We start from the raw sequence: 25,863 nt of genomic DNA, 5'->3' as shown, positions 1-25,863 counted from the left end.
TAAGGTAAAATTTTGTGATTCAATCAACTAGAATTCCTAAGCACTATTAAACATCAAAATCCACACATTCACACATCTCCAAATTTGAATTATTTTCCCTTTCTCTTCCCTCATTTCCATTTTCTAAATTCTCATGAGATCTTCAGCACATTCTTTAATCCATTTCGGACCTGCATGCTTCTAGATCTGCACATTAGTGCCTCAAATTCACATTCTCATTCACCATGTATGTATGCTTACTTATCGCTACAAGTCTACAATGTTGACTCTCTAGAATAAAAGGAAAAGAAAATGATGAGGTCCATCAATACATTTCATAGAGGAGGCGAGACACTATCACCTGCAAATAACACTTTGTCCTCCCCCTTGCACCACATTGCCTCACTTAAACCTTGCTCAACCTCCCGAGAGCCCACTTTGAATGATACAAGGTGGAATTTGAATGATGTACCCCTTGAAGAAGAATTCACAAATGATTCCATCTTCGCCAAATTTCTTTCCAATGATTTCAACTCGATGAAATTTTCCAGCAAGGCCCTCAACAGTGGATCCATGGTCTCGTGCATAGATAGCTAGTTGAAGAGATTCACTTGCTCAAAAAAAGTTAAGAAATGAATCCTATTGACACCATGACAAGCTAATTCAACAATTTGAGATCTTAAAGGATGTCGAGGGGATTTTGAACATAATTAGATCTTGTGTTAGCAATCTATGGGTTTAGAGCAGAGAGTTAGGTTGGAGATCGCAGAGCCCTACAAATAGATCAGGTTAAATTTCCAACAACATTCACACCTCCATGAGGCTGTTGACATTTTGCAAACCACTATTAGGGTTATAAGACAAGTGGGAAAGTTGAGAAAATTGATGGATTTTAAAGGTGTTAGTAGCAAGTTGGACCTGAAAGCTGCTCAAATGTATAATGAAATTGTAACATTCAGAAAGGAAGGGGATCTTCTGGGCATCAATATTTTCAATGAGGAGATCGCCTGATTAATGAAAGCGGCGAAACAATTGTGATCGGAGGTGATGAAGGTTTTTGAGAGCGGAATGGAGGTTTCGAACTGGGCTAAAGTAGGAAGTTCCTTGCAAGTGTATTACAACATGGGGGAATTAAGGTCAACTATGGAGGTCATGATTATTAAATACAAGTCGCAAGCTATTAATCGTGTGAGTTTGGTATTGGACATGAAATCCATATTGATTAGTTTTGATTTAGGCTTTGGCTTACGTGAGATTAAAATGAGTGGTACACCGTAGATCGAAGCAATTTGAAGGCAAAGGTGGGGTTGTGTTAGAGGATGGGATATTGTATGGACCGGTTGCATTTGAGTCCCATTACAATGTGGCATTTACAAAGGGTGTCGTCGAAGAAGAGGGATCATTTCATGAAGTAATGCATGTATGTACTTACAAGTAAATTCTACCATCGGTTTCTTGATCTCAAAATTATAATATTTATTACTAACACTTGTTTTGGTGAATAAAACTAATATTTTTTATTAATTTTCATGGAAAGCTACAAGGATTTTAATATGAAATATCACTTGAGCTATATAGATTGACTACAAGTGATCCTCTGGATATTTAATTTTTTGAGAAATATACTTGTTACATTATTGTTTGTGCCTCCTATTCAAACCTTTCATAACAAATCCCTTCATATTATCAACCTTATAATTTAGAATAACTTTGTTTGACACATAACATAAACATTCTCCCAACATTCACTACACAAACTATGTTCTCTATTGACAACCGCTGATAAAATGAGATCAATTTTCTTCTTCTAGATACGACTTGGTTTTTTCTAGTAGATTATATATGATATCAATGCCAGAAGGCCAAAACAACAATAACATAGGACTAAGCATTCTCATTTTCTACTTGGAAATGTTTTCCACTCGATATTTCTGGCATACAAACTGTGAAAATCCTTCATACTCCTTGCCTATCCATTTCAGCCACTTGATGTCCAACATGAAGAGAAGGTAATATACCATGTTCGCATGCAACTATATGTTCCCATGCTTGTGTTGGATGTGATTGCTGGTTCCTCCTCTTGCCCGAGTTATGAGATTTTTCGTTCATATTGATCAATTGAATGAGCTTACTATTTGTCTTACACATCTTAATCATGGTAGAGTTCATATTTCCATCTGTATGCAACAACCTATTCCTCTTCATGTTCTCCTTGTTGAATTTCTTCATGATGATATGAGCCATAATATATATAAATAATAATTCATTGCACAAGTATGTAATTTCTCAGACTACATAAATCTAATAATACACGAAAAATAGAAAAGTGTGAATGTAAATGAGAAAATATGTTCTATTGATGATCCATCTATGTTCCAACCAATTTATCTCCAATGGAATGTACTTGTAATCAATAAAGAAGCTAGTGTGGGGCATGAGTAGACTCTTAAATTATAATGAAATCTAGTAGCCAAGTTATGGATTTGCGTATTTATAGAAATATATAAATTGTTTGAATTTATAAAACATAAATTATAAAATGGAATTGCAAATATAATATTACTAGGTGATTCTTGGATTCCATGAGCACATCCTTTGAGAAGCTATCACCTCACTTGATTATGCAATTGTTTTTGGTCTATCAGTGCCTCTTATAAGATTTTATTCAAACATGTCTGTGTGTATTCAAATTGGTTGGCCTCTCCTATAAGCATTATGTTGTAGCCACTACAACATCACCCAAAATTTTGGGCGTATCTAAAATTTTGGGTCCCCCTCTGCTCGCCTCAAGCCATTAAGGGATGCTCCAGTTGTTCATTGGTGAATCCCCCCCATGGCTTATTCTTTTCAAATCCCATCAATACACTCACTTGTTCAATTGTATGATATATATTGCATTCTTTTGTCATGCCCCATCTCGCGCATCGACCATACCATCGCATTAGGGTTTTGGAAGTGTGATGTCTTGCCCATGACTTCAGAGATTATCCCTATGCCTTTCAATCAATGACGACACTGCATGTGGGTGGACAAGACTCCAATCTTGCTTTCATTATGTTGGCACAAGAATGCTTCCCCGCATGATTTCACCTAGTTCATATATCTCTAGAGTTGTATTCTCATCAGCACTATTCATAATTATGGTAAGAATAATTTAATGTCATGTTTCCCCTACGTTCATAATTGTTTCCCCATCTCAATGTGCACATTAGGGTTTGTAAGTTTGTCACCTTTCCGTGTATCTTTGAAGCACTTCTTTGCATTAAGCTCCACCCTCCAAACACATGGTCACGAGCATCATGAAATATCAATGACAGATGTAATTAATAGATCCACGAAAGCACCTGGATTTTGAGTCGGTCTCCAAACTTGAGCACACTTGACCAACCCATATAATTCATAGCACCTTGATTTGGATAATTCATTGTTTATGCGCCTAAAGTGAATTAGTTTATTTATTCATTGGTTTCCATGTTCTCACATGAAAATATCACTATTGTGAGCTAACTTGTTTTCATCCCACCTCCTTTTTAGGAAATTAATCGAAGATGCCAGGGGTATACATTGAACTATGCAACAGTTACATTAAGAAATTCCTTGACACGACACTGCTAAGATGCTCTAAAGATGAACCTCACATACTCTTCTAAGGAATTTAAGGAAAAAGTGAACTTGACACAAGATACACTCTTTAATACATGGCGATTATTTAATAGATGACATGGTGGATTTTTAAATGAATAAAGGGTTAATGCTTAGTTTAAACCACCGTAATGCACTCAAAAGTCTTATGGGAGGTTTGTTTGCTGAGAAGGATTAAAATCCATGTGGTTAGCTACCATGAAGGCCAACACACACAAGAAACGATGCATAGGGGGCATAAATGACAAAGGGAATGGAAAGCATATGTTGTTTAAGGGTGCCATCAGAGGCGCATGTCAAAGAGAATGCTTTGAGCCCAACTAGGGTGTTTAGGTTCCAAGTGATGGAGCAATTCTAGAGGGGAAGAATCATGCAACCAAGGTTATGACGAATAGAAACAACTCTCGTTACATGTAGCACCGTATACAATGTGTCATGGGTCTGTTAATGAGAACATTGAAAGGAAGCGCGATAGAGATTTTACTAGGGGTATATATGCATCGCAAAGGAGATATTATATAGTTGCCCAACTGTAGGTCGCTCGCTGATATGGGTAAGCATGAGGTTGAAAGTTATTGCAGAGTAGCGTTAGCAATGTTGAAGGAATTTAAAGACATTTAAATAATATTCTGTTCAAATATAGATTAATTTTTTGAGAAAAGAATTGGCCACACGTCCATGAATTTGGGAAACTAGGCATCAATTAAAGAATTACTACAATCATGCTTTATCAACATCTTTTTACTATGTTGGTGCATGTCACATAGCATTAGGCATTAGTTTTAGGAAATCAGAGGCCATGCTTGATTGATGGTAGCCCTTTAAGAAGGTCGTGTGGGAACATGCACTCCTAAATGGCCGCTAACATGATTGGAGCCAGATTAAGAAGGCCACTTTAAAAGCCTGCCAAATTATGCAATTAAGAAATTTTATATCGCTACATTAAAAAGATATAAATGACAACCCATTGCAAAAATGTGTTAAGGATCACAATCATATCATTAAGACCAAATTGTTCTTCTAGACAGGCATGCTATGTATAAGCCATCAGTCTCATACTACATGACTGAAAGGGAAGCATGCCTGTAGAAATAAGTTGGATTGAAACATCAAAGCTTAATCCTAATCCCATGTGATGGGAAGGAACCCCAAACATTGCATTTTTTCAACCAGACGAGAGACGTGATGGAACTAAGTATATGCTCGTGTTGACAGAACATACATGTTGTAAATTCTGGAGTGATAACACTGATTTCCTATGCCAATTTTCATTACAAGCAACACGACAATGCGTGAAGCACGAAGGGCTAGGAAATGGACGCATCATGCTCTAATAATTGCGGTATAAGGTGGATTAAAACTATGACTAAACCATCACATTAACTGGACTGATCACAAATCACATGGGATGATGCTTAGGGATGAAACTCTAAAATGAAACTTGCGATCATGCTACCTCTCCAAGTTGCAAGATCACAATTTTGAAACCTCAAAAAAATGCCATAAAAATGCGTCCTGGATGTATGTGACCCTGCAACCCTGGCGAGTCAAACATCCACTGAAGTCGTTGATTCGCATTCCATCATGCAGCCAGGAAGTGCGACTTCCCTCAATACGACTCTGCGACCTCTCCCAACTTGCCAGGTCATAAAATCGCTCCCGAAGCAGCCAAGGGTCAGTGTGACTTCTCCTTTTTTGTGACAAATGTGACCTCATTTTCAATGGGTCTAGTGCATAAAATGGCACAAACTAACAAGGTAAACTGGGTAGTCTAGTTGTCACCATGACAATGCAAGGCATAAAATTAATGTTGTTGTATCTAAAGAAGACATTATTAATCGAGAGGGCATAATGAGCTAAACACAAACATAGAACATATGGTGTTCTTTTATTTGACCAAGTGTAGTTTCTTGTATGGTGTTTGAATCCTAAGAGCTTCCTATTTACAAGTCCCTTCATTTGAAAATTCTGTATTTGATTCAACGATCCTATTTTGTGGATCAAACAATTTGGTTAGATGCAGAATAAGGTTAGAGATGGAAACATAGGAAATTCTTCATCCATGCCACCCTCCAATACTAAGATGGTAGCAGCAACTTTAATATCACAATTGGATAAACCTGAAACACCACAGACATTTGGTAGGAAAAAGGTACCAGACTCAATTTTGAATGAACCTACACTCGAGGCTGCTATGGTAGTTTTACCTCCCCACTACAATTTGGAAATATTGAAATGTATTTAGAGGATTAAGCAATCTGGAGCCAAGCATGTAGCATTGTGATTTCCAAAGGGCTTGCTTATATACTCCCTCACAATTTACAATATTTTAGAGGCATCCATGGATGTGGATGAACGCTTTGTACTTGGGGATATTACCTATGGAGCATGTTTTGTTGATGATTATTCAATTACAACACTCAGGTCTAATTTTCTCATTCGCTATTATTTCTACCCAAAATTAGCTCATATTGAACACATGATTAATGGACTAAGTAGTGTGCTTGGGATGTTCATTTCACTGATCCAAAGGCCCAAATGATAAAATTCGCATGTACACACACACCGAGTCAAAGCAGCAACCCAAATAGCAAGAGGGCACCTCTGGTAGCCTCACAAGACTTGGAAAAACCACTTGCCCTGATAACACCATATGGCATGAGAAATCACATTGTGACCTTGGTGAAGAAGGCTAGCATTTTTCTCTAGAAACTTCACACCTAGGGTTTGAGCCAATAGGAAAACTCACTTCGTGTACCCACTCAAGGTGTTGTGTCGATGGAAGGAGAAATGTCAAGCAAACACTCAACAACTGAACACTGAAACAGAGCCACCAAGGGAGATCTTTGTATCATGTCACAAGTTTGGGAATGGGAAGTGATTAAACAAGTTATTGTTCCCTTGGCTCTGCAAAGAAGTGGAGCTACATTCAACACTCTCTCCATAGTGGGCCCATGGACAAAATATTGATTAAAGAAGAGCATGAAGTCCCATAAAATCCACCCTCTCTAAAAACATTGTGTCACAAAAAAGGACTATACAAGGGTCCAAAATAATGGTTTTTCTGGTAGTCAATTCATTATTTTTTAAGGTATTTATTTTTCCATAAATGCGTGTGATCCACAATTTTTTCTTGTAGGTGAAAGGAGGGGAGCAAGGATGGATATATGTAGAGAATTTAGGGTTTTGACGATATGGAAAACAAATCCACTCAAGCTCCTAAAATCTGATGCCCATGTCATAAACACAACATCAGAAGATGAATAAGAGCAAACCCATAGATGGAAGTATATCTAAAGAAGTCCAAGAGGGCCCTCCAAGACCACGTGCAGTGATAATATTGTGGCACAACAATTGACCACATGATAGGGGTGTAAATTAATTATTTATTAATATCATTCTTTCAATTAGATTGTTGTATTTCCATTACCATTTTGATTGAAATTGCATCTGACCAATGTTATTTGCCTACAGTTAGAAGGAAGGGAACAAAATATTGGTCTATGCGAAGTAATTAGGGTTTCTCATGGAGCTTGCATAACTAGGGTTTCCTTTCAACAAGTCGTATGCTCCCTTCCAAGTTCCAAGAACCTTTCAATAAACTCGAAGGCGTGTGGCCAGAAGATCGATGAATTTGAGAGAAGCATAGTGGCAAGAAAACAGGTCGGTTCCAGGACCAAGCATCCACATCATTGTGAAATATGGGAAACAAACATTCTAGGGTTTCTAATAACCCTCTACATCCTTCTCTCTCTCTCCTTCATCATAATGAAAATATCGCCCACCAATATATCAACTACTAGGTTAGGGCTGATGTGGGCATGTAACAATAATTGTGGCTTGAGAAAGAAGCAGGTAATTGCCAGAGTCATGAGAGTAGATGAAAGGGCATGGGGGAAGGCCAAGGGTCACGGTAAATGAACAATCACTTCATCTCTATAAATGTTCCCTCAGGCCTCATTATTTAGGATTTGACACTTGATTTGAGGCTAGGAATAGATAGTTGATTCATGTTTGAGAGCTAGAGCCACTCAACTCTTGGCAGCTAGTAGAGTAGACTGGTAGTGGGGCTAGGGTTTTGGCACAGGGTAAGGGTATGAGAAACCCATGTTCCACTACTGGGTTTTTACTAATTGCATGATATGTATTTGAAGTTGCAGCAATATTAATAAGATATTCTTTATCTTTGGCATTGATTCCCATGCTTACTCATGGTGGTTGTATTAGTTGTCTGATACTTCACTATATTTGTATGTGTGGTTTCATACACACATTATGTTATGGGATTGTACATAGTGGTTGCATGTATGTTTTTCTTTCGAATCTATATTTACCTGTTCCTCGCCATGTCAGTGACCTTTTGTGAACTACTTTTCAATTAACGTTTGGCATGTTCTGTTTAGTGTATGTTTGATTGGGTTTTATCTCATTGATCCCTCTCGTGGCATATTTCTTCTTATTATTGCCAGAACTTGTTTGAACCTCTTTATCCAATTTTTAAATCTTGGGTTGATTTTGTTTCACTGCCTGAGAATTTCATTCTTATCCCCACTCTAACTCTTTCACATTTTATAACCAAGAGCGGAAACATTCATGGTGGCATTTGGGCCCACATATTGGATGGTGCTCCTATCCCAGACAATGTGAGGTCTAATTGGGACTTCACACCGGAGAGACCCCCTTAGTTGTTGGTAGTACATTTCGGCCTGCCAGCATATTCAAAAAGAAAAAATGTTTTAACTTTAATTGAATGCAGACAAAAACCAACAACGCCTCTCCTATAAGTATTCAAATATAAAATATGTTTCAACTTTCCTTAAATACAGAGAACAACCAGCAACATTCCAGATGCAACAAATGTCTTTGTAGCAAAACCAAGAATGCCCTTGAAATGAAAAACTATAGTTTTAAGTACAAGAATAAGGTCTCATAGTTATTAACCATCTCACCATGTGCATGTTCCATGTAGCAAAATGAAATGAGTCAACAACATACTAAAATTGCAATTCCATTGATTACAAGGAACAAGTAAAACCTCATATTAAGGAAAGTAAAGTTACTACATTATATTTTGACTCTGAAAACAATAGAGAGAAAGAATCAATGAATTTTAACAACACAAAGTCATATCCATCAATCCATATGTACCACCTTAAGGATGTTTATTTCATGAAAATAAGACTTTGAATGGTTGCAAGAGGAAGAAAGGAGAGCCCCATCTAAAGGAAAAGGCCAGAAAAGGCACTGAGTTCATTCCATTGCATTTTTTTCTTAATTGATCCTTTCATGATCCAGGAATGTTGAAATGAAAATCCATTATTGTAACAGAATTGTCAGCATTAACTTGAGACTTCACCATTCCAAGCAATTTGTTTGTTGATTGAGCCTAGATTATTAATTTATCACAAAGTTTGTTTCACCACCAAACAATGATAATTATTTTATAATTCATGAGATTAAGAGACATGTTTGACAATTCATCTCAGTCATAACATTGAATTACCTTTTTTCCTTTCTTGGTTCTCAAGAAATTTGTAAAAGGGTTCAATCTAAGCCTACATTAGACACACAACATTATTTTCCAACAGTCTCCTATTAGCAAAGAGTGGTATTCAAAGGTTGTACATAGTAAATTGGTACTTCCTACAAAATTTCTTGGCTAGTTGCAAGTGTAGGAAGGCGGAATTCAGTTGAAAAGTCCCTACATGCAATGGAATACTTGAGTATGGCAACCTTTGAATAGAATCTTAATCTTTAATGTATTATACATCTACTGAAAAATTTAAAACCACCACTCTCATTTCTATCCACTAGGCATACAAGTATGTGTAATTAATCTAGCTTCTAAATATTTTGAGGAAACATCTATTTTCCCTCTCTTCTCAATGTTATTTCTCAATTATAAATTGGTCCTTCTAAATTTAGTTGCTACCAAAATAGGCCATGATATTGGTTTCCTTGCATTAGGGGAATCTTGAGGTCTTAAATGGGCCTCCTAAGAAAAATGTACAACCAAAATAAACTTTATAAGAACTAATAGGATTCAAGATGATGATGTCAACCATTGGGGATGATTCACCATTTTTGGAGTAAAAAAGTAAAAATATTAAAAAACAATGAAATAATAAAAATACCTTTTCAACTTGTGTTTTCAACTTATCTCCCTAACATTTTACTCAAATTTCAAGCGAGAGTACTTGTTGAGTGAAAAATTTAATTCCTCATCCAAGGAATACCCATGTTGCATACTTTCGATAGACCCTGCAACAAGGAAAATGAAAAATACATGAAATGACGTGATTGCAATAACTTTTTTCATGTATTTCTCATTTTTCTTGTAGTAGGGTCCATCGAAAGTATGCAATATAGGTAGTCCTTGGACCAAGAATCAAATTTTGCATCCAACGAGTGTTGTCACTTGAAATTTGAGTAAACCTATAGGGAGATAAGTTGAAAATATAGTTTTTTCTTTTTTCCCTCTCAAATTTGATGATGTAATCTAATATTATTTTATTATTTCCACTATTTTTTTATAATTTCCTCACGAGGCCCATTTTAAATATCAAAATTCCCCTAATGATAAACTAGATAAAATGGAATATATTCTCCTGTGTTGAGTTCAAGCAATTGATTGCTCCCACAAAGATAAAAAGTTAATAGAATAACAATATAGTCTAAGAAACGATGCAAATTAAAAAGGAGGTTTGAATTATTTTCATATTGAAACTTGGATTCTTCAGATATGTATCTTAGAGCTTAACCAGTTAGCTTGTAAAACAAAAATCGATGTATCATAATCAACAATAAGAACTTATGTTGAATAAATGTATCTCTGAAGAAGGATTCTCCAAAAAAAAATACAAACATTAAAAACATGGAAGATCATTACAAGTTGAAGGTAACCAAATACATAGAATATATGTTTTTCAAAGCTTGATTCCCAAGAGGCAATGTGATCTAGAGTAGGAGCAAAAGAATACAGAAAATGCATTGTTCAAGAGGCATCATAAGGCAAAATCAACAGTAGGAAAAGGGATCCTAGATGTTGAAGGATAGATTTACACCTTGAAGGATACATTCAGAAAGGCTCTCCACCAAGCACAATGCCAAATTGTAAATGGATGATAATTTTCACTACTGGCTGGTAATGTGTAAAAGGCTATATAATTTTTTGAATAATGCTTCCTTATTACCACAGCGATGGTGAGAATCCACCACCTATAAAGAGGTGAGGCACTGCTGACACTGAACAGCCACATAGCCTAACTTAGCGGCCCTTTGGTGACTTAATGGCTTGCTTGAAGGTAGAGCATTGGCCACTTCTTGTCAGGAATAAAGCATAGGTAAGGGCTATACTAAGAAGAGAAACACTCTGCTTGAATTATACCAACTTTAAAATGTTTCTCATGAGTATGTCTAATGTCATAAGAACGATACATGCTCAAAGTGAAATTTATCAGCTAACTGCTCCAAGGTTGCAATTGAATGGATTATTTTATGTTCAATTATAGGAAGGCTAACATGCAGACTACAAGAATAATACTTCAAGTATGTTAAATCTAATTGGAATATTATAATGCTAGATTGGTCGATTCTAACCTTTAGGCTTTAGGGCATGACAATTTTGTCACTACATTGTAATAAACATTACAAGGATTGATTATGTATGTATATATATATATAGGTTGTTGACAGTTTAATGTATTGAACACATCCTTGCTACATATAGCAAATGCTTCCTATCGTGACTTTGTGAAATATTGTCAAAGGTTCATTGCAATTTCTTTGAGTAGTGTTCTATCTTTTCCATAGTCTAGGAAAAATTTGCAAATATATTTGTGCTCTTGAAATTTTTTATTACTTAAATTGATTTGTTGTTGGCATTCTAGAACCTTGTAGCTCATCAAAACAATCGTTCTCAAGTTGACCTGGGTAAATTTGTTCCTCCTTTTCTAGTAAGGGCCAGTTTGATATTATATTTTATTTTATTGATTATGTTTATATGAATAAAATAAAAGACATGTCAATTGGGTTTATCTTAGGCAGTTGGGGGGAATGATTGTTATCGTCCCCACCAATTCCAATTCTCGCAAGTGACATGATGAGCTCTGTCGTAGTGGCTTTGAGCATTGTTGAGTCTATGTAGTCTCTTGAGGACTGAAACATGCATATTCCCCATATGGAATATAAAATATTTCTCATGAAAGAAAATAATAGACCCATATTTTTGTTTCTTAGCTCTCATTTGTTTATATGTATTGTCTTCTATTTCTCAAATACTTATTTTTGAACTACATTATCCCTTGTAATTCCTCTCTCTTAATATTTCCTTTAAATATCGGATTTATACAATTTCATAAGGTTATGAATTTCTCAAGCAATCCTCCTATTGCACCTAATGTTGTCGTTAACACGTTGCATAAATTATCAACTAATTTAGCATTGAAGTAAGCAATGCCCCCTGATTTTGTTTGCAATTTTTTTGCCTCTAAAGCATTGAATGCTACATGACCTTTCACTTTACATGTTGTAATAAATAGTCATGGGATGATTATTCTCACAATTTTAGCTTGCTCAATCTTTTACATAAAGATTTTCATGGCTATATAGAAAGGTGATCTAATGTTGACAGATTGATTTTGGGATGTGCTTGTCAAGGATTTTGTAAGTCAAATGAAATCTGCATTCACAACATCAAGTTTTGTAAAAGAGATACTTGTCTTGGGTTATCAAAAAAAATTGTCTATTGTAGAGAATCTAATTGAGATAATTTTGCGAGACATTAATGTTAAGGGCATCCTTCCAACTATCAAGATAGAAGGGAAAGATCAAATGTTATCTACTATAGAAGCTTTCTAGATAGATTATTTGGCACATTATCTCAGCAAGCTTGAAGATATTGTCAATAATTTTTTCTAATCTCTAGTCGAGCGAGTATCCCATCACGGGAGAAAATATCAAGGTTTATTTCTTTCATTCAAGAAGAAATTGAAGCAGTTAAATTGGACACACATCTAACAGTCCTTGTTTTATGTGAGATCGGTGAAGTCTTGCAGTTTCTACTACAAAAAATTGAGTATCAGGTGCCACGTTTTTTCTCATGTTTAGTTTGTTATTTCTTACATTAACATTAAGTTGATTTTCAGAGATGCATTACATTTGACTTTGTAATTTTTCTTCGATGCGCATTTATCATTTCACCCTTTTGTATTCACTTCTTTATATTGATATGTTTTATTTTGGGGGTCTATTCTTGTATTCCAAATTTCTATGTAATGTTATAATTTTCAATTGTTCATATCATGTAACAAATAAATAGAAATGGTTACTAGACTCCACCCTCAAATCTCATAAACTCCAAACTTTTGCATCTAGGATTGAGTCGACGTTTACATGGGACTAGCCCACCCAACAAATTATGGTTTAGTATCTTGGGACTGCTCTGCCGCATTTATTTTGCATAAAAAATCATTATAAGTTTAGCTCTATAAGAAAGGACACAAAATAACTACCATACAACAAATCCTAAAAATTTAAACCAAGAATCACCCTTTGTACTGTAACAAACCCTGCCCCCCTTGTTGACCAGAGGTGGTTACTATTTCATTTGTCTCTCGTGGTGTGGTTACAAGAAGGGTTAGGTATAATAAATGAATAAAATTGTCATTTTAAATTTCGCTTATGTCATGCTGCATGCAACCCATGTGGCACCATGTAGCTTACCACCACAATATGTATATTCCCATAACTAGAACTCTAGGACTGGAAAGAACTCCTCTCAACATATAGGAACACAATGATTATAGTCTTTTACATGGCCCACGTTAAGTATGTAATTTGTTTTTCTACGTGATCGATATCAATACTAATATTCAAGCATAAGAGCATACAGGGGCACAACTTCTAACATGGTCACTATCCCTGCAATGGCCTATCCCCACTTTTATTAACTTTGTCTAGTTTCCTAGAGCTAGATTTCTTGAACTTTAGTTGCAGAAAAACTCCAACATACTTTTGTAGCCTTAACACCAAGAGGGATGCCGTTCTTGGAACCTACGGAGCATATCTATTTCCAAATTTTACCTTGCAGTACAAGTTACGTATCCTGGTCCATTAGAAGATATAATTGAAGAAGGGTTTCAAGCCATCCCAACTTCCTTAGCTTTCAAACCATGGAAAGTATAGCTCAAGCCCTTCAACAGTTGATCACAAGATTCTAGAAGAAGGAAAACCAATCATTATCTTCACAATATCTTATTATCACATTTCTCTCCTTTTGGGATCTAAAGGGATAATATGCTTGTCATTAGACTCCATATTATCTAGGAAGGAAGCTTCAGTGGGACTCTGTTCACATCTAATTTCACATCTCTTAGCTACTTTATGACCTATTAATATGATATGATTTGGTTAATTATATGCTATCAACTAAGAATAAAAATTTGCACGCGTACCCATATGCACATGTTTATGTCTGTCTCTATAAAATGTTTAGACTTGAGAGCAAAAAATGTCATTAAATAAGTGGTTGGGTAAGTCCTCCTAAAGCCTATCAATTCTCCTTACATACTTCATAGTTCATGTCATGAGAACATAATCATCACATAATATAAATAACATATGTAGAAGAAATTCTCAGTAGACATTGATATACACATGAACTTAGAGGTCTCACTCGTGTTTAATCCATATCATGTCTGCCCCTGGCTGACATTTTTTATGAATTACCAAAATAAGAAGCATGGATCTATTCTTCCCTCGTTCTTCTTGGGGAATTGAGGTTACTTGAGGATCCATGCACGTATCTCATGGTATATATCATCCCTATATCCCCCTTCACAAGCTTGAACATGTAAGATGGAAGTGCATTTCAAGCTCACACAAAAGGGAGCTTTAATACTACCATGATAAAGATCATACAATTTTTTTTTATAGGGATCTAATTACAGTTGGATAGTTGTTTATGATTCATGTAAATGTTCCTTATGGCAAAAATTTAAGAAAGTGCCACATGTATACATGCCACTTCCATGCATCTGTAAGCTCATTACATAACTGCCATCTTTTCTTTATTTCATTTGCATGTGGTTATGAAAGGTTAAAAGACTATACATAACTTCTTTAAGCAATTAGAAACTAAATTGACATACATGTTGTACATATTGAATGATTGAACAAATCCAACACTTAAAACTCTAGAATACATTTGAAATCGAAAGTTCGATGTTGTATATTCTGCAATCCTTTCTCAGTTATCATATTGAGATGAACTTGGTTGGTTACAATAGAAAGGCATTCAATGTGGCAAATTTCTGTTTGATAATATAAACATGGATAAGATGATAATATTTTCAAATACTAGAAGCTAACCAATTGATAGATTTGTTAAACATATGGCATGACAGAACTCTACTGCAAAACTATGTGTTTTCTGCTATTATGAAGGATTTGTTCCTAAACTTTGATATAAAGCCCATTTCTCAAAAGGTTCAATAAGTACCTGGGGCTGTAGAGGCATTCATCCGAAGGAACATGATTCCCCATTCTTTGACAATTGTCACATCTCTTAACATATTCTTTGGCATCCTTAAAAAGAGAAGGCTAATAAAATCGTAAGTGAAGGACTTTAGAGGAAGTTCTTTTATCAGTGAAATTTCCTCCACATGTTTCACCATGAAAATATTTTAATATCTATGGCACTCCATCCTCTCTAACACTTCTTTGAATGATTAAGGCAGGTCTTGTTTTGTACAATTCTTCATTTATCCATGAATAAGATGCACTAGTTTGAATAACCTTCTTTTTTTCTCGAGGAGACAAGTATGATGGTAACTTCCCTGTTGCCAAATAATTAGCAATATATGAAAACCAAAGATATTTAATAGATAGATCAAAAATATATTCGTCAGGAAAATTATCTTCTACATGAACATTGTTATTATCATTTTGGATTCTAGATAGAAAAACAACAACTATGTTTTGATTTCTAGGTCTATCAAAAATAGTAATATTGAATTCTTGTAAGAACAATAACCATCTTGTAATTCTTCCATTAGTAATTGATTTATTCATTGAATATCTAATTGGAGAATGATCTGTGTAAATAAAGGATTCATAACGAGTGATATAATGTCTAGATTTATTGATGGCATGTACAACAATTAAAAAATACTTTTTTGTTACAATGTAATTCAACTCTGGAAGGGTCAATCTTTTGCTTGTATAGTAAATGGCAGAAGCAGTCAAATATTTATGTCCTAATGCAACTCCTAAAATTGTATCCGAGGCATCAATTGAAATGTGAAAAGGTAGTTTCTAATTTGGTCCTCTTAAAATGGGTGCTTCAGAAATCTTTTCTTTCAATGTTCAAAGGCTTTTTGGCAATCATAATTCCATATTAATTCACAATCTCTTTTAATAAATTTGAAAAGTGGAGAGGCTATCTTCATAAAGTTTTCTCTAAATATTTTGTAATAGCTAGTAAAACTAAGAAAACTTCTAACATCTCTTTGACAAGTTGGAACTGATAATTTATAAATGATTTCTACCTTAGATGCATCCACTTTAATTCCATTTCCTGAAATATGGTGGCCTAAAACAATTCCCTCATCGAACATCATAAAAAAAATTCATGGCTTAATGAGATATTTTCTTCTTTACACCTAATAAGAAATTTTTCCAAATTTTTAAGAGATTCTTCAAAAGAGTTTCCATAGATAGTAAAATAATCCATGTAAACTTCCACACAATCATGAATTAGATTAGAAAAAATGCCCAAAATTGCCCTTTGGAATGTTGCAGGTGCATTATATAACCGAAAATGAAGTACTCGATCAGCATAATTTCTCCATGGACATGTAAAGGTTGTTTTATCTTGATTTTCTAGAGCTACTTGGATCTGATTATATCCATTGAAACCATCCAAGAATGAAAAATACTTCTTCCTTGTTGATGTATCAAAGGACTTGATCTATAAAATGAAGTGGAAATTGATATTTTAAATTAGTTATATTCAATTCCCTATAATGAATGCGTACTCTCCATTTTCCATTATTTTTCAGAACAATTACCAATGGTGAGACCCATTGGCTATCTAATATTGGATAAATGAATTTCACATTTAACAATTTTTGTAATTCCTCTTTAACAATTTCTCTTAGATTTGGATTCATCCTCCTCTAGGATTGTCGTAGTAGTCTGGAATTTTATTCAATATAAATATGATGCATACAAGTATTAAGATCAATTCATTTCATATCAGTGTACTCCCATGCATAAGTATAGGAATGCTCTTGTAACATCTGCATTAATTCATTCTTTTGAGATTGTTCCAGATTATCATTAATATTCAAATTTTTTCCTGGAAAAATTTATATTAAAGAGTTGCCAAATTTATCCATAGAATGTAAATCCATTTGACGAGATGATATATATTCAATATTACATTGTTATTGAAAACTTTGATTTTGTTCGCAATATGAGGAAGATACATTATTTTCCATTAAATTCAAAATTTGATCTTCTTCATATATTTGTGAAGTAGAAAAAAATGGTCATATATCAAAATTTTCATTATCATCATCTATCCATGCTTCACTTTCTACTTCTATTGTTGCTTCTGTAGGAGGATATAACATGAATTTATTTGTCGAAATTCCATTAGAGATAAACATATCACTAGATCTACAACTTATAAAAGCACCAGTTGTAGCTGACCATGGTCATTGTAGAATCAATGGGTGTCCTCCTAGATTATTCTTGGGTTTCATGATCATGAAGGCTACAAGATATTCCCAAGAACCAAAGGATACAAATACATATTCTAAAACACCATCAAGTCTGATAATAGGTCTATTGGCTAATTGCAATAGTTTAGGTGTATATTGAAGATTAGGAAGTTTCAATTGATTCATAGTTTTTTTACTCATAATATTTATGGTTGCTCCTAAATCAATCAACGTATTTGGAATATCAACACCATTAATGTGTGTTTTCGCAATGGGACTTCTTGGATCTCGATATTTCTGAACTGTTATTTTTCCCATCATGATATTTGCAATTTTCCAAATTAACAAGATTCTTTTAACTTCTTTTATTTTTTTCCTGGTTTTTTAATACTTAACTCCCTGATTTTATTTGCAAATAATGGTATTTATTTAGTAGCTTGTAACAAAGGAATTTTTATAAAAACATTCTTCAGTTCATCTATCATATCATAACCAAACAACACAATCTATTTTTCTACCCCTTTGTCAATTTTCAATCTTTCAGGAAAAGGTGGATTTTCAAGAGAAACTGAAGGTTGTTCTATAATGGGAGTTGAGTTTATTGGAGTATCATCAAAATGTACAAGACTGGTTTGTTTTTGAGGATTTTCCTCTTGATGAAGATTTTTTTCTTTCTCAGAGAGGTCATCCTTCTCATATTCCTGGATAACAATAGATTGTGACTTCTTTTCCAATGCTCTACCAGATCTAAGTTGGACATTTTTTAGATCTACTGGAGTTATCATGTAAGTTTGGAAATTTTACCCTTCCGGAAATATGAGCGGGGCCCACCGGATGGAGCAAACCCGAGGACACTACATGCCCAACGGTTAGCCCATCAAGTCCCTCCTCAAAGATTTTTCAAAGGCTGATCTAATTTTAGATCAATAACTCACATTGGTTATCGGGGGACTATGACAGGTTTTCTTCGTACAGGATTTCACTCTCGTATTATGCCAACAAACGAGCGAAGCACCGTTTATTCATTTTTCCTGTTCCTATGTCATCATTACTTGTTGTACCCTTCTTCCACCTCATCATCCACGTCAACCATCAACTCATTTATATTTTCGCCAACTCATTAATTCAAATTTCCCATGATTGTCATTAATTCCATTTTCCCACCCGTGGCCATGTTTCTGTTATAAAATTTTGTTCTATTATTCATTTTGTTCACCATTATCTTCTTCTCCTACTTCCATGAATTCAATTGTATAGGTTGCATCTCCATTCAGCATCACTAGCCACTATTTAGGTATTCGCACAAAGTATTGACATCCAAAATTAATAGAAGTCAAAGAAGTTGTAATGAAATTTAATACTGATTTTTGAAAAGAGAACTAGAGAAGGTTTGCCCATGTTGGGACTAGCAGGGAAATCTAATACCCTAGGAGACTTATGAAACTTTGTTAGTAGAGGCAGAAAGAAAAATTGGCTCAAGTCATGAAAGAACATCAACATTGAAGGGAGCAACCATTGTCAATTATTTGCAAAGGGATTTTCATCTTTTATGGCTGATGAGAACTATTTTGTTGACAAACCTACATATAGCAGAATCACTAACTTCGAGATGGCACACACAAGGTATTTCAAGAGTCCCTGTTCAGATACAGCCATCTGGAAAAAACAATGAGAATGGATGTCACCAACAACAACAAATGTAGAAGTAGGACCTTCATCTGCACCTGAATCTTAGATTACCAAATGGAGCATTACAACCTGTCATACAAAAGTTTTGTCAAATATTTTTGAATGATTTATTTATGTATTCTCTTTTCAAGATGTAAAGTTTGAAAGAACTATTAACTCTAAAGTAGTTTAGGAACTTATTAGTTTTGGCAATTGATAGTTTCTTAACTATCCTTTTGAAATTTTGTATAAAGCTAATTCAGAAAGAGAAATGAGGGTTCCAAGTTTTGGACCTCAAAAGCATAAACTACTTGTAATTTTCAATCTTCTTATGGATTTGAATAAATATTTTGAAGTGATTCTAGACACCTGTTGAGTAAAAAATGTGTTTCATGTGATTTTCGTTTTATGTTTTTCTTCATAGAAGAGAGTAATGTAGTTTCTGGCCTTTAATTTTACAGTTCTACAAAATCAAATTCCCATGAGTTACAGTTAAAAGTTACTTAATTATGTGCTCCTCTTTCCTATATCATCCTCTGCTAATTACATATTTCTTCTATGGTTGAAAACAAAGATTCTACATTAAGCCACATGTGTTGCAGACTTTCCACTATCTTTTCTGATTTTTCTTTCATTCAATTTCTATTCACATCAGAAGGCCATTCTAAATAATTTTTTCTTTCCATAGAAGATCAAGAGGCCAAGGAAAATTTTAAGGATGGAAAATTTTCTTGAAGTTTAAAAACATTGGCGAATCTCACTAATCCCTAATATGCAAACTATAAATTTTTTAATGATATATTTGCAAAATTATTCAAATTTATAAGGATTTTATATATAGTCTCTATATAATGTTGGCGATTTTTAAGATAAAATAATTTTATATTCTAAAATTTGGGCGAATCATCTTTTATAAAAATTGGAAATTGGCGAATCATTTTTTGGAAAAATCATGGAAAATTAGCCCACTGGGCGAACATTAGCCCCTAAAATTTTCCATGCAAGAGGCATCGTCTTTTTAGTTAAGATCTCTAGGGTTTGAACAATGGGACAACAAACATATCTTTTAATAGTCTTAAACAAATGTCTTGGGCACTGACATCTCCTCAACTAGAGGTTATCTTACAAGGTACAACATGATAACTGAGAAATATCTCCTTTACCCATCAAATTGAGAAGACATATCCACTCATCCCTGATAGATTTTAACAAGAGATCTTTCAAATTTTCTTCATATAGATTATGCATTTTAGGCCTTTTTACATTATAAGAAAATCTTACAACGAAATCTTCAAGATTTTCATCTTCTTTTTGCATCATTTTAAAGACTTCATCTAAATTAAGGTTATGGGGCATGCAATAATCCTTGTATTTTTATAAGAATGAATTTCTCATTTGTTCCCATGTTCTTATAGAATGTGTTCCTAATCCCATAAAACATTTTAATGTTGAATCCTTAAGAGTAGCTGGAAACAATTTCAACTTTTGAGTATCAAGAAAGTAGTCATAGGATCTACACAAGACCTCAAACTCAAAGAGAAATGTTTCGGGATCCTCATTTCCTAACCCATGGAAATTAGGGAGGATAAAGCGTGAGATATTTTTCATTGTGGTTGTGGTATCTTCATCAAATATGGGAAATCCAAAAGGTTTTGGATCTCCTCTACCACCTCCTCTTCCTCTTCCTCCACCTCTTCCACCTCCTTTATTTCCTACTCTTCCACCTCCAATCCTAAGTTTTTCACCATTCACATTATGTACTTCTCCTTCCCCTTATTCTATTATTGTAGATTCGTTGGAACTAATATAAGATTCAAAAATTTGGTTTTCTAGTTCCTCCTCTGGCTCATCTGGTTCTTCTATCAATGGAATGTTAAAATAGGTTTCTTCTTCATCTTCTCCACTAGGGATTTCTAGTTCTTGTCCTAGAATTTTTTCTCCAGTTGAAGATAGAAAGATTACTCCTTTTGTTGGGGATTGATCTGTTTTTGCATGATTATTTTTGTTGCACTAATAAAAATTACGGATTTATAAACATGTGCTTGCTTATTTCTTGTTGTGTTGAGGTTTCCTTAGTTGTTTGTGCATACAATCAGGTAAGTTTCCATAAGTTTAAAGTGACATTCATGAGAAAAATAGCTTCAAAAACAAATAATGAAAAAAAAATATTTAGAGTACATCAAACCATCAAAGAGACACATTAACACAATGTTTTGATGAAGGAGTTCACCCCTCCTGGGCTACATCTCCTTGGTCTAGCTTCCATGGCTTGGGCCTCTATATTAGCTTAATGTGGAAAAACGTTGTTTTACAAAGATCTATGGCTCTTGATACGTGCATCAATGTCTTCAGAATGTCCAAATTAGCTAACAACATGTCTTTTTTAGCTCAATTTGGTCTAAAAATGACTTCTCTAGAGCTCAGTTAGTCTTTTCCTACATTTTCTCCTCTAATTATGGAACATCTCCAGTTAGTGCTACTAAAATTGGTGTAGGCTAGAATTTGGGGATGCCACCAAATTCACCGCTAGGTTAAAATGAGGTTTAACTTCACTTAATTAATTGTTAATTATGGTTTAGTGCTAACATAATCCGTGATTAGCTCAACCACAGTCTTAACTTTCGGTGGTTTGTTGGTCCGGTCACATGCCATAACCATTGCATTAATAGTTAGAGCAGAACCATTGGAAGACTAACTATTGGTGTTTGTGTTATCATGTTCACATGCAAAGTTGCGGAGTGTTATGGTTTGCGTAACCACCAGGTTTCCTGACCGTTTGAGCTTATGGATATGATGTTCACATGCGGAGTTGCACTACTGGTTTGGATAGTTGCTGAAGTTAATGTGACCATGGAGGTTTTGTTGTGTTGCTTTCACATGGTGGGAGGGCTGGCCTATAGGCTAAGCCTCCTTTAACCGCCCAAACTCAAACCATTACAATTAAAATATAAACCACGAACTCTATTGGTAAGAAACATTGTGTAGAGTGGATGGTTAAGGCATTAGGCTTGTATGTGGTAGGTCATGGGTTCATCCTCGACTTCCACCAATAAATTTTTCTCCAATGTGGATAGCCAACCTGACCCTTGGGAGGTGCCACGTGGTGGCCTCCAAGCTTGTCATGTGGCATTCTTCCATTGGTCTGAAATCAAACCAATAAAAACATGCCAACTCACCAATGTACAACCCAACCAAATGATGACATGTGTCCATCCCTGATTTGTCGTTGACCAACACTGACCATGCCTAGTTACCTTCGACGTCATCAATACGAATTGCTGACTGTGCAGTGACTGGACATTTTTTTTGTAAATTTCACCTATTTAGCAAAGCGATCAGAACATAGTAAATTTCTCATACGAACTCAATTTTCAACAAAACAAGTTGTGTTAGGATCATTTTTCAAAGCCGGGAGTGGTCATTTAGGTTTCGAGCCATTCTAGGAAATTTTAATTTTGAGCTAAATACTGAGCACCTGATCATTCTTCCCCACTAAAAGCCTTTTGGACCCCAAATGATACTATCAATTGTTCAGAAGGTGAGGGTACAACTCCCTCACCTTCTCGGTTTACAACCATTTAGCTTGAGAAGGCTTTTGTCCCTTGAGTCCCACTCTAAGGTATGCGACATCCCCTCTCTTTGAAGTTCTAGTTCTTTTGTCAAGTATGAGATCTTGATGAAGCTCATCTAGATATTCGGGTGAGAAATCATCTATTGATGGTAGCTGAACATGTTCTCCTTGATCATCAATCAAAGGAGGCTCAAACAATCTCAAATTCTCAACATTAACAATAGAGTGTATTTTCATATGAGGCAAATCAAGCTTAAATGCATTATTACCAATATTTTCCATAATTTTAAAAGGACCATAACGGATTAGCTTAAGCTTTTTACCTTCTCCTTGAAGTCTCTCTTTTCTAATATATAACCAAACTTTGTCACCAACTTGAAATTTGTGATCAACCCAGTGTTTTTCATGCCTTGCCTTGTAGCTACTTTGACTTTTCTCGAGATTTTCTTGCACTCTGTGATGTATCAACTGAATTTTTTGTATGAACTTCCTTGCCTTATCAATGTCACTATGACCATCAATCACGCCATCTTTCTCAAAGATGAAGTCCAATGGAGATCTCGGAAAGTACCCATAACATGCCTCAAATGACGATGTGTTTGTGGAAGAATTCTTTGCCCTATTGTATTCATGTTGGATGTAATGCAACTGCTCATCCCACAACTTGGGATATTTGCTACAATATCCTCTAAGAAGATGAATAATTGTTCAATTGACCACCTCGGCTTTTCCATCTGTTTGTCGATGAAAGGATGTACTCTTCTCCAACTTTGTGTCCATCATGTCCCACAAATTTGACCAAAAATTCGCAACAAATGGAGAATCTCGATCACTTACAATAGAAGTAGGAAGACCAAAATGAACCCAAATTTTTTGGAAGAAAATATGAGCTGTTTGTTCAATTGTAATTTTCTTTTTACATGGTGTTAGTATGCACATTTTTTTTGAACCTATATACAACTACATACAAGTAATCATTACCTTTCCTTGGCAATGGAAGACCTCCTACAAAATCCATTGAGATACACTCCCATGGATGTGAAGGTGCCGGAAGTGGAGCGTATAAACCATGTTTCCTATTGCTAGGCTTACTTGTAGCACATAAAGAAAATCCTTTTATGAAATGAGAAACATTATCCAACATGCGTGGCCAATAAAAATACCTTTGAAGATTCACTATTGTCTTGCCTACACCAAAGTGTCCAGTAATCAATGAAGTGTGCGCCTCCCTTATGATATTGTTTCTTTCTCCCTATGGAATACAGAACTTACCCAAGTGATACAACAAACTGTTATGTACATGATAATCCAACTCTTCAATTTCCTTTACTCAAGCTTGTATATACTTCTTGAAAGTCACTATCATTTGCATATTGTTCTATGTAAATTTCATGCAAAATAGAATTATGCTTGAGTATAATAGATGAATTTACAATAGGCCTTGAAAGCATATCATCTACCTTATTGTAGATTCCATTTTTATACCTGATAACTGTTAGCCTTGTTGGCAAATGGCCCAAAACATGGATCCAAATATGCCCCAAAGTCTCCAAATTTACTTAAAAGCATGCCAATGGATCCATATATGCTCTTGAAGTCTTCAAAAGCCTCTTAAGGACCATTCAAAGTCAAAAAACATCGCATGCCAAGAGCCCTTGGAAGGGTGGAAATACACTATCGGGAGGCGAAAACACTCCAAAACCATGAAAAACCATGCAAAATAGTCCAAATCACAGCAGCTGTTAGATCTAGCCGATCAACGGCCCAGATCTAAGTGACAAATCGCAATCGGCATATGCAGGTAGTGACAACAGGTGCAAGAAATCGCCGATCAGCGATCGCCGATGATCGGGTCGGCACATCGCATTGGCAGATCGCAGATCGCGGAGACCAAGGCGCAGGGCCTTTACGGATTCCCATGTGTGATACAATAAGGTCGGACCTGAAGGCATTATGTGTGATATTCCATAATATTTCAAGTCTTTGGGGATGGCAATGGTGATCAGTGATTAGACAAGGACCATCAATCGTGCACATGGATCAACAGTCCACATTAAATCAGCGGATCGTAGATCAGGGAGACCAAGGGGCGAGGCCTTTGCTCACACATGGATGCGACGGGTGATCGGCGATTAAACCCGGACCCGATAAAGGAATTAACCATTTTTTAGGATTGTTAAAGCCCGAAAGAACAGAGAAGCGCGGGATTTCTCACAGTGGCATCATTTCTCTGTTATAACAGAAAGCAGTCCCCGTTTGCATTTAGAAGATAACAGAGGCCCGAAAGACCCATTCTATCACATAAACAAAGGCCAGGAAATAACTTCCAGGAGACAGAGGCCAAGAAGCAATCATGGGCATCGATAGCATAGCTCAGCAAACAAACATAATGATTGTGGGGCATCTCTGGCACGGTAGAGCTCCCAGACAGTGCATCAACTACCCAGAATATCTGAATGCGGTTATTCCTTTGTCAGAAGAGGAAAACCACCGAGCCATGCTCGTCTATAGATGGAATCAAACAGTTAGGGAACGAATTAGGAAGATTAAGACTCTAAGCCTTCTAGAGAGCTCAAGAGCATTGTAAACAGGCTATAAATAGTTGTTAGTAAGATGTAATAGGGGTTCAACTTCTGGAGACTATTGATACTTTGCTTCTCAAGCTTCTCATCTTCATTTTCAGTTAATACAAGCTTCTTTTGTTGTTAATCGCTCACTCTCCACTTCTTCTCTGTTCTAGGCTGTGCCTGTTATGCATTTTTCATCTGCTCTTGATATTTAGCATTTGAGGGGATGTCATCCCACCTCTGTGTTAGAATCTAGTATGTATCATTGAATGTGTTATGCAGGTTTCTATTATCTTAGTGCCAAAGAGATGTCATCCTCTTTGTGTATTAGGAAATAGATTTGCAGACCTTTTTACTGGTTGCAGCTGGCCATCACATGGTCTTGTGCATCTGCTGGTGTGGTCAGTATTCTCCATATTCACCTACTCCTTAAACTATGAGTGATTAGTGGTATAAATCCTTGTAGTTTGGGGGTGTTCATGCATGTCTTGAGTGAAAACAGAGTTGAAATGGTTATCTGGCTTGATCCAAACCATCTTTCATTCTAATAATTCAGAGAAAAATATTGAAGATTAAATGTTCCCAAGCATCTCTGAGATACAACCTAGGAGAGTTTCTTGGGGTGCTAACATTAATTGGCGCCATTGTCGGGGAGAGGAAACTGAAGCTCAGCTTCCTTGGGAAATGACACAGACCCAACTTTGATGAT

At 35.4% G+C, this 25,863-nt stretch overlaps 1 pseudogene; it reads left to right on the top strand.

Annotated features, from left to right (window-relative positions):
* The first annotated feature begins 291 nt into the window (after positions 1–291).
* LOC149149368 (conserved oligomeric Golgi complex subunit 5-like) lies at positions 292–24,589 on the top strand (annotated as a pseudogene).
* Positions 24,590–25,863: the final 1,274 nt, after the last annotated feature.

Source organism: Pinus tabuliformis, chromosome 9 (assembly GCF_031772625.1).
Source record: "Pinus tabuliformis cultivar Carrire ecotype Pingquan chromosome 9, CPIR1, whole genome shotgun sequence".
Lineage (NCBI taxonomy): Eukaryota > Viridiplantae > Streptophyta > Pinopsida > Pinales > Pinaceae > Pinus > Pinus tabuliformis.
This window is presented reverse-complemented; position numbering and strand designations above follow the sequence as displayed.